This window comes from Megalopta genalis, chromosome 2, assembly GCF_051020955.1.
Source record: "Megalopta genalis isolate 19385.01 chromosome 2, iyMegGena1_principal, whole genome shotgun sequence".
Lineage (NCBI taxonomy): Eukaryota > Metazoa > Arthropoda > Insecta > Hymenoptera > Halictidae > Megalopta > Megalopta genalis.
The window spans coordinates 34,781,150-34,795,435 of NC_135014.1; the positions used below are offsets into that span (position 1 = coordinate 34,781,150).

At 42.4% G+C, this 14,286-nt stretch overlaps 1 protein-coding gene across 1 annotated transcript in view; it reads left to right on the top strand.

Moving 5' to 3' along the window:
* Window positions 1–827: 827 nt before the first annotated feature.
* LOC117225398 (uncharacterized) overlaps window positions 828–14,286 on the top strand; it is a 101,274-nt gene continuing 87,815 nt past the window's right edge. Inside the window, exon 1 of the mRNA XM_076519245.1 lies at window positions 828–1,119. The gene's annotated coding sequence lies outside the window, so the exon portion shown is untranslated. The remainder of the gene's footprint in view (window positions 1,120–14,286) is intronic.

Consider the following 14,286-nt stretch of genomic DNA (forward strand, 5'->3'; position numbering starts at 1 on the left):
GTAGTATATACATAATAATAATAGTTAATAATATTTATTATAATATAACAAAACGATCTCTCATTTCTCATTATAAAAACGTTGAAATTGTAAAGATTCTCTTTTAGGAAATGATTGAATTACTGATTCAGACACGCGGATTTTATGCATTTATGACACAATGAAATTTCAAACAATGAGAATATCAAAATTTATGTCGAGACATCAATGCATTAGTTTCAACTCGTTGAAATTATTCAAGAAAGAAATGTCCAGCTGACTCATGGATTTTGAAATTGACGATAATTTCGATTTCGCACAAATATCCGCAGACTAGTTATCGTAAAAATCAGGAAGGTCCGAATAAATTCAGTCCCGCGATTCCCAGAAAGCACCAAAAGCTTTTCAGTTTTACTGTTCCATAGGTAATAAAACATTATTCCGCCATTCTTTTTCGTTCCCCCGTAAGATAATATTATTTCCTCACTCTCTTCTCCAATTCCAACCCTTCAACCACTGGCACTACCTCCTCAAAATTTGCAATGCTTTCTTGCCCATTCCTGGGGCCCCCGCTTACCCCTTTCCGCATCAATCCCGCATTTCTTCCTGCCGCGACACCCTCCCCCCCCGACACCCGACCGTCTCAGATATTCTTCAACCCTTGCGTTCCGGGTCTTTCGTCCTGTTTCCTCTTTCCTCAGCCCTATCCGCGCCCCCTCCCGCCTGTCCCCTACCAGATCCACAGCCGCTCGTCCTCCGAGCCCCTTCCCAACCCTTCGGAACCACCGCCGACCCCTTCGCCTCCCGGACGCTGCCACCGACGGTCGGTCGAGAGAGCGCCGGCCCGAAAGCTTCAACCGGAGTCAAGCTCCGACACGGTTCAGCCGAGTTCAGTCGCGCCACTCGGCCGTGGTGTTCACGTGCCACCGCAAGCTCGCAAGCTCGTCAACCCTCCGTTTCGTCGCCGACCGAGGGAAAACAGTTTACTGTCAGAGAAAGAGAGAAAAAGAGAGAAAGAGCAGGAGAGGGAGATAGAAAGAGAGAGAGAGAGAGAGCGCGCGAGAGAGAGAGGGCGGACGAAGCCAGGTGGATCGTACGCGTTCGATGTCCTCGCTCGGTGTGTCCTGCCAGGATCTCAAGGTACGATCCATAGATCGCAAGCTCGGCGGTTTTACGGTGCTCGGTTTGTTTTGGCGGACCGCGTGACTCGTGCCAGTGCCGACTTTACTCGCGATCGACGATCGATACGCCCGGAATCGATCGAAACAACCGATCATCATGAAACCGACGAACGCGGTGATTAATCGCCGAGTGAGTTCGAGGAGGGTGCGCGAAGGATACAAGGTGTCTCTCTGGTGGTACATTCGTGGATCTTTGCGTTATTTGTGGCTAGCCATTGTTTTGTCGATTTGCTAGTCGGTCTGTTTGTGAGCAGCTTCACGGTTTTGGAACTGTTTCAGCTTCTGCTGTGCGGGCACGATTTCTCACTTTAAGAATTGTCGAAAGAATGATGGATATGTATATTTGTTCCGTATGTACGCTCAGTTGAGTAGTGGATCAAACAGAATGTTCTTTCCATTGACTGTCTATTCTATCTGCGAAAGTGCGGATTTTTATGGAATATAAAGTTATGCCAAGTCAATTTTAAGAAACTAGAAGTCAATGAAAATTAATGGTTCCTTTGAATGGTTTTATTAAGTCAAACAGTAGTGAAACAGCAGTCCCGAATTCTCATCCAACATCTTTGCAGTTCTGTATTAAACCTGTTCAATTTTTATCACGATTGAATAAAATCCACGGTTTAGTTAGAAATAGCAGAGAATTTTTGATCGATCGAATCGAAACTGAGGAAACGTGTCTTAAAATTTTGGATTCGTTTCTGGTGTCAATTTCGTCTTTTCGAGTGCCGCTACTTCAGAGACACCCTGTACGTTCGGTGACTTAGCATTGTTCACTTTTACATTTGTCCCTCCAAATTGCACGTAAAACCGCAGACCGATATAAATGCACGATAAATAAATAGTAAAATGAAAGACAGCAGTGCGTTCGATACGACAATTTCAGCGCTGCAATTTCATTCGAAGGTTCTGTTATCAAGTGCGCGAGTCATCTTACTAAAATATCAATCGCCGACGATAACGCACGCAACTTTTCGCAGAAATAACATCTATGTCACAATGTTTAATCCCAATTTTTTCTCACGAACGTACAGATAAACTTCAACGATCTTCCGTTAAAAATATCAACGAAGTTCTTTCTCTCAACCTTATTTCGCTCCGATTGCTTCCAGCGGAAGTTACTCGAAGTTTTTTCGACGACGTTTTTCTGCCCTCCGAAGCACTCGCCGAGACGGCGCGACGTGTTACACGTCGCCGAGGCTGGCAAAGAAATCAATTACGCGTGGTAGGCGTCACGCGACCGATGCCATAGTCACTAGCATAACGTGTCCGGGTGCTGCACTTTCATATTTCTCCGGAGGCCGAGTCAATAGAAAACTTCCGCCGGCCTGGGGGCGAAGAGGGGTGGGCGCGACTCAGTTTGCGAAAGTTCGACAGCGTCGAACCGTGGGGGTAATTAAACTCGATATCTTCTCTCTCGCCACCCTTAAGTCCCGTTCGCCGCTCGATAAAGAGTCGCCTTAAAATTCGCGATTTCTTCCCGGCCGCTGTTCCCTCCCCTCGATTAAATAATCCGGTCGCCGAAAGTTTAAGCGATTCGAAGTAATCTGAGAGAGAAAGATGGAGAATGATATAGACAGGGAGAGGAAGAGAGAGAGAGAGAGAGAGAGAGAGAGAGAGAGAGAGGGAGGGAGGGAGGGAGAGGGAGAAACTTCGATGAATATTGTGCAATTTGACATTGCAGTTGTGAGCTGTGGGGGTGAAGATGGGGGTGAGAGATGAGTTTCACCCGACGGGGAACAATACCATCGGAGTTGAACGAATATCTGCCTGGCAGAAACGAACTTTCCACGGGACGACGTATTTTGCTCTCTTCTGGAGCTGTTCCCACCACGACGCTGGATGAAATCGAGCGATCGATCCGTTCTATCCAATTTGTTGCCGATTTTTACTCTGTCCCCGATCGATCGCGCGATTGGATATTAACAGAATCGAACTTTAATCGTTCCTCGCGGAACTATTGAATAGAAAATTCGTTCAATTCATGGTTTCGATACAAAATTCTCAATGGAAACTAATTGTATTAATCGAATCTTAATATTAATGTACTTGGTGTAGTTTTGAAAAAAAGGAAACAGTCGCCTACCATATTTATACATTTTTCTTGGGTACAAAATCATTTCTTAACGAAATTAGAATACTGTCGTAAAATTAAGTTTATGATTTCGATCGAAATGTTCGGTGAAAACCATTTCTATTGATCTAATCGTAAAATCAACGTATTTGATGCAGTTTTGGAGAAAAGGAAAACGGTCAGCGACGATTTTTATACATTTTTCTAATGCATTGTTTCGATTGAAGAAAGAAGATTTATATTAACCTAATCTTAAAATTGGCGTATTTGGTACATTTGGATTAAAATGTTGAATGGAAATCATGATTATCGGTTCAATCTGAAACTTCTGTTTCTTTAAGATAAGAATAGTTCAATTTTCTCGTCATATTCTGCGAATGTGTGAAAGCATATTTTCAACGTATTCAGAACCAAATCATGGAATTACGCGGACACGCCAGGAAAATGTAAATGAGTCGAAGAAAATTCCAAGAACGTGGCTGAGTTGATGTAATGAGAGCTCCATAAGCCAGCTTTCATCGTAATTTCCATTTCTTCATTCTTTCTCACGCTTCGCGAGCCCCGATTTAATATCATTTTGCGCAGTCTTATAAACGTTCGTCTCGAGAATCGAGAAATGTGTCACATATTGGCGCGGTTAAAGTATTGTTTCCTCTTTCCCCGTTAAATTCTGACCAATGGGATCGCGCGGATCCACGGCGAATTAATTAAGTCGTGACGAACAAATGTTAATGGAAGCTTAGACACGCGATGACACTTTTAAATGTAATTTTATTGGCTGCGGAATGCTTGCTGCTTTGTCCTAATTTATAACTCCCGGCCGCCATCTTGGATTGCAAATTTCGAATTACGCAAGAAGAAAAATCTCCGCCGGATTCGCGAAGGTTATCAATCGAGAGTCTGTCTTACTAAATATGAAAAATTAATACTCGAAATGAAAGATTTATTGATATATAGAAATCGTAACATGGATTTCCGATTGCCGATGAGGTTAATCAATTCAATTACAGGACCTTCGCAGTTCAATTTACGCTGATATTAGCGCTCCTCGGCGCAATAATATTTGACGTTTATAGGCATAGTAAAAGGAAATGACTGCTCAAGGTCGTCGAGAGCCGGCCTCTCTTTGCCCCCCTCCCCCCCAGGTGCTCCGCTATCACTACGCCGATGTATCGCAGCCCGCGATAAAACTGTCACGAGCCGAAACTTTCCAATTTTCATTTAATCGCGTCGAATATCGTCGAACATGTGCATCAGGAAAAATTCCAGATGTTGAGCATCGGTGCCCCCGGCGAGATCAATCAATTAATCAAGCAACTCCGCGCGCGGAACGTGTCCCCCGCCCCCGCCGGGGTTCCGTGACAATTTTCTGCACATTTCGCGAAAACGTTTCGCCAGCATTTTATTAATCTACGAGCCCGCGTGTTCTCCGTGTCATCGCGAGCCCGCCGCAATGGCCAATTATTGTTATTATCGAACTGCGGATTTTTCTGCGCTCATGACGTTCGCAATGATCACATTTTCAATTTGTCCCCGTCGAGAAACGTTTCCCGGCGAAACAAATTTCCCCGCGGATTCATGGCATCGCGGAATGACATTTAAAATTCTGATTAATTTGGTGGAGCTGTAACGGGGCCCTTTTGAACGCATATAATTGTCCACACCTGTTTCGATTCGCGACATAACGTCGCGACGGCAACGCATAAATGTCTTTTTTCGGTCGAAATGTTCCAGCGAATTTCTGATTTCGCGAAACGATCTATCGGAATCGCCATTTCGAATTCTAATTAATTCGGGGGACTTGCCAAAGACGTTACAAACGAAAATATAACCGTTCTTGATTTACCGTCGCGTCAACGCGGACCCTATTTTCCCCCCCGATTTCGGGTTTTATAAAACGGATTTCGTAAAATCGGAATCGCGGGTCGGAATTAATTAATTCGCCGGGACCTGTAAGGGACTTCTGTCCTCGGAACAATTGCATTTTCTATCCGCGAGAGGCACGCGTATTCCGATCGGCGCGCGGAATAATCGTCCTGCGAATTGAACGCCCAAATATACAGGGTGTCCCAAAAATGTCTCGCAATCCGGAAATGGCGGGTTCCTCGGATCATTTGAAGCAGCTTCTTCCTTTGCAAAATTTTTCTCCGAGGCACCGTTAACGAGTTATTAACGAAAAACAGTGACCAATAAGAATCGAGTATGGCTGACGCGACGCGGCCCAGCCAACCAACGAAGCCCAGTTCCGCTCATTGGCTCGGTCGCCTCGCGTCAGCTGAGCTCGCCTCGCATTGGTCACTGTTTTTCGTTAATAAAACGTTAATGGTGCCTCGGAGAAAATTTTTGTAAAGGAAAAAGTTACTTCAAATGATCTGAGGAACAAGTCACTTTCGGATTGCGAGACATTTTTGGGACACCCTGTATTTCCCGTCGGCGGCGGCGACGACGACGCTGTTAATTTTAATTTCGGCATATAATTCTGACGACACCCGTAATCGTAACAATCGTACAATAGGGAGATTCTGGCCGCGAGTAATGGTCGTTGCGAACGCAAACCAGAATTGTTGTTCAGCAAGTTTATGATTAATTCGCCGCAGGACTTTACGGGTCTGCTACCTCGTCGAATCGGCCAGGGGATGCGTAATAACCGTGGGCCGGTCGTTCGGCAGCCGATCGGCCGGCTTAATGCGCCACTCCTCCGCTTCCAGGACCGTATTTCGATGTGGAAATATTTTTAGGGATCCGATAAAACGCGACCGCCGACGCTCCTTCGTTTCTGTCCACTTGACGAAATTTATCGCCGTCTGTAGCCCCGAAGATAAAACTCCGTTAATCCACATCCGAGGACGCTCGGTCCGCGGACGCCATTTTGGCTCACCTGGAAGAACAATCTACGAGTTTATGACTCCGCGATGAGACACGGCTCCCGGCCCGTTTTATAGTTCTTCCATTTCGATCAGTCTCTCGCCTCGGGAAATATCAGCGGTAGATTAGAGACATTTTCGATGAGTTTTATTATCGCTGGAGATTGTGTCCGGGCAGTTACTGCGACATTTCTGAACCTCTGGGACCGATAAATAAGTTTTCTGTTTGTTCAACGCTTCGACTGTCGCGCCAACAACCTCGCAAAATTTCAAAAAATTAGATCGTGAATTAATAATTGAATTGAAATTGAGGAGGCCAGTTATAAAATTAATTATAATCAGTTATAATTCCTAATGAAATTAGGAAGATATAATAGATTAGAGTAAGAATTAATTTTTAGATAGTAACAAATAATTTATTCACCTACATACAAGTGATTAACACAGTCAGTGTGTTAAGTTAGGTGGTTCACATTGATAAAAGTAAATCAGTTTCTTTTAAATTTGGTTTAAATTTTTAGAAGTCCGGATAATGAAAGGGGTCCTTGATTTTGTGCAGTTCAATTGTTTATTTTTCTGAAGAATGCACGTTGAAAAGACACACGAGAATTTAAAGGCAGCATGAAAAGAATCTGAATAAAAATTGAATTGTAAGTTCGTCATGCAATAGTGTACAAATTTATAACCTTTCTCTCAATGTAAAATTCAATTTCGTATTCGCATTAAATAATTTCTAACTCTGTAGAAACTATAAAATCTTGCAGAGAAATATTTTCGCTTTTACTAAACTATAAATAAATAAATAAACCACAATAAATCGGTAACGATCGTAACACATTCCGCTGCACTAAAAATTTTAATTAATTACAACGACGAAGCATGCGATCGGATAAAAATCCTCACAAAGGTTACACCAATTAATCGCACGGCGCAGTAAAAAAAATCTTGCAAAAGCTCTTCGAAAAATTCTCCGAAAATTTGTCGCACGATTCATACTGTTAGCTCGTATAATTAACGACCTCGCTCCCAGAATACAAAACATACTAATTCATGGGTGCAAATGGGACACAATTTCGAAAATGTGTGGCGTGGGCTGCAAATCAAAAATAAAGTGGCGATCGAGGGAGGGACCGGGGAAAGAGAGAAAGAGAGAGAGAGGGGAAAAAGCGATATTGTAATTAATCACGTTGATTCGAGCTCGCGGAGAAACGAGAGGAAACGAGGGAAAAAGAGCGGCTGCTCGAGGGGCCGGGGCGGGGGAGGGTTGATTGGTTGAAAAGAGCAATTTCTCCTTTCGACTCTCAGCAGTTTCATTTCGTTTCTCCGTGTCGCGTGTCGCTCCGCTACGTTCGACGTCCTTTCACGTTTTCGTTGCCAGTTAGTTAGGCTTGATTCTGGACAGGCCGGGTCCTGGCGGCGCGGTGTGCGGGGCGAGGGTTCCAGGGGGTAAAGGGGTCGCCACAGATTCATCACGAACAATTTCAATTCCATTGCGATGGTCAGATCTGTGCACGATTTCTTTCAACGGTAGATCGTTTTTCCAGCTCGATCGTTATCAAACTGTGAACGGAATTTCAACCCCCGTTCCCGAGAAACCGATACAACGTTAACCCCTCCCCCCATAACAGTTCGACTTGGTCATGATCATGAATGGTAGTATTCTAGATAGGAGAGATAAACGTTTTGACGATTTAAAACGGAAGGTTAAAATCGAAAATTGTTCGTGGGTATAATAAATTAAGTAAATTAAAATTATTTCGACGATGCTTGATGATGTTCGATGATCTCGATCCTGATAATTTGGATTTGAAAATATATCAATGACAATTAAATAGTAGAGATTTGAGTGGGTCTAGCTGCAGTTTATATTAATCAAGTTATACAAAATTTATATTATACATTAATATAAGTTATATATAATTCATATTACAAAAGTATAGTGTAAATATAATAATATAAAATAATATAATATAATATAATATAATATAATATAATATAATATAATATAATATAATATAATATAATATAATATAATAAATAATGTTACTAAATTATAAGCAACTTTTAAATATTATATTTTCCTGAAATCTGTCAACAGACTCCTCAGTGTCCGAGCTGCATCCAAAAAATTATTATAACAAAATTACAAATTATTCAGAACACGATGTTTTAAATAAATACATACAATTGTATGATAGACAAAAATTGACTATTTCACACTATTTTGAAGAAAAAGAAATGAACAAATTTCCACCTGGAGAGTGTTCAAGATTTGAGAAACAACCCTCTCCGTCTAGAATGAATTTTGAGGTTACATATCGCATAACAAAGTCGATATTCTCGTTAGAAAATTGGTCTTTGATTCTGGTGGAGGTGGTTTAAAGCAACCATGGGACGATTAACGCGACTAAAGCGTTAATTTCGTAGATACGACAGCGGATAAAGCGTTAATTTCATAGATATGACAGCGAATGAGAGGTCAGGCGACACGCGGCGCCCACGCGCTGGTGGAATTACCGCCTCAAAGATTAATTCGTTCGACGGGCCGAGGCGGTTAATTAGATTCCGCCGCGGGCAAATTGAAATATTCGGTTGCGCGGGGAATTACGTGGTTACAGAAGTTCCACGGGGCGGCGCCTCGGAAAAACGCACTTTTCCCCGGGAAAGTTTAATTAGGAACCATCTTGGAGAATAATATAAATTCGCGAGCAAGAGGACGGTGTATCTGACGCGAGCTAATAGCCGCATTGTTTCGAAGTAAAAGTTCCACCGTCGTTAACGAACGTTTACGGAGCAAGTGCGAGTCTTCGAGACCGAGCAACAGCCGACGGATCGAATCGGTCGAACGGAATCTCTCTTTGTTAATTTTGCGATAGTATCGGGCTGCTTCGATCTGCTCGCGTTAACTTACGAATTAAAACGCACGGTCCCCCGATTTCCTGCATATTCATTGAGCGACAAGTGGCAGAAAAAATGGAAAGCGGATACTGCGTGTTTTCCAGGAGCGGATATCACGGTCGCCTTCGTTTTCCAACGGCAGCCCCGTCCACGTACGTTCCCGATAATGTATTCATCGAAACCCGCTGGCTTCTTTATTTAAATGGAAACAGACTTAATTAACGCCGGCCGGATACGCGCCATCACGCGGACCAATTTCGCCTGGATTATGGTTTTTATCGGCGAATTTCGGCGACGGAAATCGAATTTTTATCATCCTTTTATACGCACCCGAATGAACTGCTCCGATTTCGGTAATTTGCCGCTGGTGCCGGAATGTTATTAGCATCGTAATGTGCGTTCTTAGTCTTGCGCGTCGCTTGAAAATGAGCGAACATCAATTGTTGTTCAGTGGTGTTCGTATTTTACAAAGTTTTGAACGCGCGACAATATAAATGTTACTCCCTGAACAAACTGTCACTTTAATTATACGAAGTACGTAGAACATCATTTTGTTTTCGGACGACTGTTTATTTCCCGTACGTAAAACAGTCAGTGCAAAAGATAACAAAGATAAGACTTTGTTGTGAATGCAGTACATTATAAACAGCTTGCGGGTATTTGTGCATTCTCGGTATGCGCACGTATCTAAAATACAATGCAGCATGTACATTCGCAGAAATTAATTCTGTTGTTGTTTTGTGTTTGAAACAAAGGATCTTTGTTTCCCGTTTTCAGACTTTCACGAAACAATGACAGAAAATTAGTATGAGTTCGCTCAGCTTGAACGTCCGTGAGGCGTGTCCGATCGTGACAGACCGTTTCTACTCGCTGACTTTTCGCGAAACTAAAGCGAGCAATCGATAAATATCAATTCTACATTTCGACCTCTACGATTTCGATCTTCTCTACAATTTTTCCGTATAATTTTTCTTCACGATTTCTTGCTGTTTTATTGTACAGTTTTTCTGTACAATTTTCCTTTACAACTCTCCTGCATAATCTCCCTTTACGATTTTGCCGTAGAACTTTCCCGTATAATTTTCCATTACAATTCTCTTTCGCAATTTTTCCGTATAACTTTCCTTTACAATTTCGCCCTGTAATCTTCCTTCGCCTATTCGCCATCGCGATGTTGCTGTATAATTTAGCCGTGTTGCGGATATTCCGTGTACCAGCGACACCGCGGTCCGGTCTCGCCGGGGGAAAAAAGATCGCGCGACACGTGGCACGCGGCCCCAAAAATTCGCAGGAAATCGTCCGAGGAAAGCGAGCCGGCGAAAACCCGCAGGAAACCGAAAGCGTTTCACGATCCATTGTTTCGTTGTGGCGGTCGTTAGCGACGGGATTCGATCTGTTCTCCGCTTTTTGCCCGGCAACATGGTGAACCCAGCCGCCCGATTTTCGCCAACGAGGAAAACTCGTTTTCCGCCGGCACACGTGAAAGCTCGTTTTAATCGAACCCTCGCGCCCGTATCGATTGTTTCGGGAGCCGACGCTACGGGAACGACCGTTCCCGCGGTTTCCACGCGGCGACATTCGCCGGATGTTGATTGAACGCCTTCCGGCCAACGTTCGGTTCACGTTCTGTTTCCCTCAAGGTTGCATCACCGTTTAATCGTTCACCCCTGAAACTATTTTCTGAATTCGGAAGAACCGAAACAATTTGATCGAGTCTTCGACGCGGCGTTTAATTAGTCGACTGCTGTATTTTTCTACTTTCTCTGACGACGAATAGTTTTCGATAAAAAATGCTCGTTCGCAGTGTCAGTGGCGGTAGAAAAAATATGGTCGATTTCCAACGGAAAATGATTTTTTAATTGCTAGGGAAAATAAAAAGTTTCCGATAAAAAGACGTTTGCGAAAATTGCGAGTATCAGAGAAAAATGCTGTTTTAATTGCACCAGATGGTGTATTCATTGCGACGAAGTTGCAGAACAAGATTGCCAATTAAATAGAAAGGCGCTTTTGTTAATCTTAAGGGTATTTTCATTGTGGGAGAAGAAAAATGTTGCAGGGAAAGAAACGTCAGTAGAAAAACGCTTTTGTTCAAACTTTAACTTCTGTTTAAATAGGGAATCGTTTATTCGACCTGGAGGATGTTGATTGTCACGAAGTGGGAAAACGTGGACAAAATTGTCAGTCGAGTAAAAAAACACTTTATATGATTGTTAAGAATATTTCCATCTTGAAAAACGAAGAATCGATACTAAAAATTGTTGATTGAAGAGAAAGAGATCTTATTTAATGGGCCTTTCCATCGCGAAAAGCACGGTTTAATAAATTTGATAGAATCTGACAGGCGCTTAAATTTGATAAATAACAAAGAAAAATTACAAATGCACCTTCATTTCGGTCTCGACGAACAAAAATCGAACAAACTTACATTTCGTTCGCAACGAAATTCGAAATTCCACCGGAAGCGTCGGCACAATTCGATCGGCGGATTAAATCGAGGCAGCTTCCGGTTCTCGCGTTCGGATCGAAAGATTTTCATAATCTCGCAGAGCTCGGTATCGTCGAGCGGCGTCGCGCCGCCTCCTAATTTCCTTTCGCGCGGCCGCCGCGACTCTCGCAATTTACAGCTTAATCAAACGCCGGCTAAAAAGCCCGCCTAATTAGACAAGCAGCTGAAAGGCCTGCATTTACTTTGACATGTGTATCGAACTGGGCCATTCCGAGTGCGCGACGCGACGTCACCGGTCTCGGAAAACTTCGCCCGAACGCGCCGGACTCGGAGAACGAACTTTCCCGGCCCTCTGATAATTAAATTCCGTCGCGACTTCTATACGTGACTTCGCCCGATGAAAATTTCAAGAACCAACCATTGAGAAAGCCGGCCGACGATCGGCTATCGGGGGAGCTCTGCTAATTCGAGCGGATCCCCGGGATTCGATCTCGTCTCAATTACCAATCGCCGCGTGCCGCCGGCATCCCCTAACAGTGCCCCAAGAACCGGCGGAACTTTCGTCGAACTTTAAGGATACCGCGCTCCGTTCATGTTGTTACAACTCTTCGAAATGAATTTTCCCCGATCAAACGTTCAGCGCCAAGGGTGGATTACAAAAGGGGTTGCGGATGCCGGATTCAAATCACCGGAAATATTTACGCTAGCTTCCTCGACGTAAACAGTTACGCCTCGTTTAAACAAAGTTCCGCGCGAGCTCTGAATTTTTACGACCGCAAATCTTGGGAACTTACTCAACACACCCGAAATGCTCGCAACTTCGAAGCAGTTTAATTTGAAACCCTGAAATTACGGAGGTAAAATTTATCGAAACGGTCGGCTACTTTTTTTTAATCCTGCTGTTTGCCATAAATTTAAATAAAACTTGCGGTGTTCGAATATTTCACGTCGAAAATTTAATCCGAAACATAATCCAGCAGTAGTGTGACCGTGTATGTATAGACTTTATTAATTTAGAAATTATAATCACATTAATTAAGAAACAGAAGCCACATAAATATTTCGACATTTATTCAATAATTCCGATAAGGTCAATGCGAAACGATATGAAATTCCTTTAGTCTTTCATTGTTTCGGATTAAACTTGTCAATTTTTGTCGTAAATACATAACATTTATCCTTGGCGGACGTGGAGTACTAAATACAGTAATGTCTCTCTAATTGACGCTCAGATTGTCCACGAAAATAGACAATTTGGCCTTGCAGTTCGTTTTTATAGTTTCGAATTGTCAACAACTACAGGAACGAGCTGCATGGCTCGAATAATCGTATCTCCTCTTCCCAAATTGTCCATTTTTTTGCACAATCTGAGCGTCAGTTAGGGAGACGTTACTGTAGTAGTCCCAAGAAATGCATTCTTCAGAATTTATATAATAAATACCCAGCGCTATATATTGCAAGCATTCGATCTGGAGTCGTGTCTGAGAAAAGAAACTCTATTATCCGAACGCTCTCGTGATTAGTTTGGATCAGCGAGGTCACGCTCTATTAGCAAAGGGGAAGCGACATTTTCTGACAGAAGATGTCGCCGATGTTGAACGTCATCGAGATACATTGTTGCACGCAGGGAACGGTTTCTAAGCAGCTCGGGGGGATGCTGGTCCAGCGTGGCCCATGGAAATGAAAACTGACGGCTGAATGAAGCTCAAATGGGAATTAATACACTCGTGTTCCGTGGCGAGCCGCGACACATTTCTGTCAGTGGAAATGAAGCTTAATGGTTGCATCGAACGCTCGAGTCCGCGTTCCCCATCGAGTCGATACTTCCTACCCACTTTTCGCCGCGCCTTCTCCCGCCCCGAAGACGTCGAATCGCGAGATTCAGAACAAACAATTTCTGATCGCCGGCAAACGAATTCGATACTTTCGTTCATATATTAAATTCTTTTGTCGAGAACCTTCGTAGCTTTCACTCGCTTGCGAAGAACTGGTTCTCAAATGTACCGGAATACGGCGAAGTGTAAAATTTGATGCATCGACTGCTGCAGCAGAATCTCGATTGTCCGAACCAATTATGGGAAACTGATATTTTCATTTCCACGCTAAACTTTTGTATCGAGAAATTAATATTGTCATTCCCATATGAAACTTTTACATTGACAAATTGATATATTTTCCTTCATATATTAAATTTTTATATTGAGAAATTGATATTTTCATGTATACTCTAAATTATTGTACCGACAACCCTCGCAGATATTACAAAATGAGTAATTAAGACTTAATATTTTTTACTAAAGAACGTTGGAATAAAGTGTAAAAATGAATGCATAAATTAGTAGTACATTAAAACATTGATTATTATATTATAAACTAATTGTTATATTAGTTTATTATTATAAACTAATTGTTATATTAGTTTATTATTATAAACTAATTGTTATATTAGTTTATTATTATAAACTAATTGTTATATTAGTTTATTATTATAAACTAATTGTGACAACATTCACGTTTGGATAATAGGACGTTTATTTAGGTATATTGATTCATATACAGAGTGTCCTATAATTATGTTTATCCGGGAAGGGTGATTCCTGAGGCTAATTGAAGTAACATTTTCCTTAGGGAAAATATGGGACATAATTATGGAGCATCCTGTAGATTATTTCCATTTCAGATGTTCACATGCGAAAGATACTTAGATAATATTTCGGTATCACAGAATCCATTGCTCTTTGAAATTTCGATGTTGTACAAATAACATTTTCCCGGCATTCGGACGCAAATGAAATTTGACGTCACTGCCGGTTTTAAACCCGCAACGGTTACGCAATGTTCTAAATC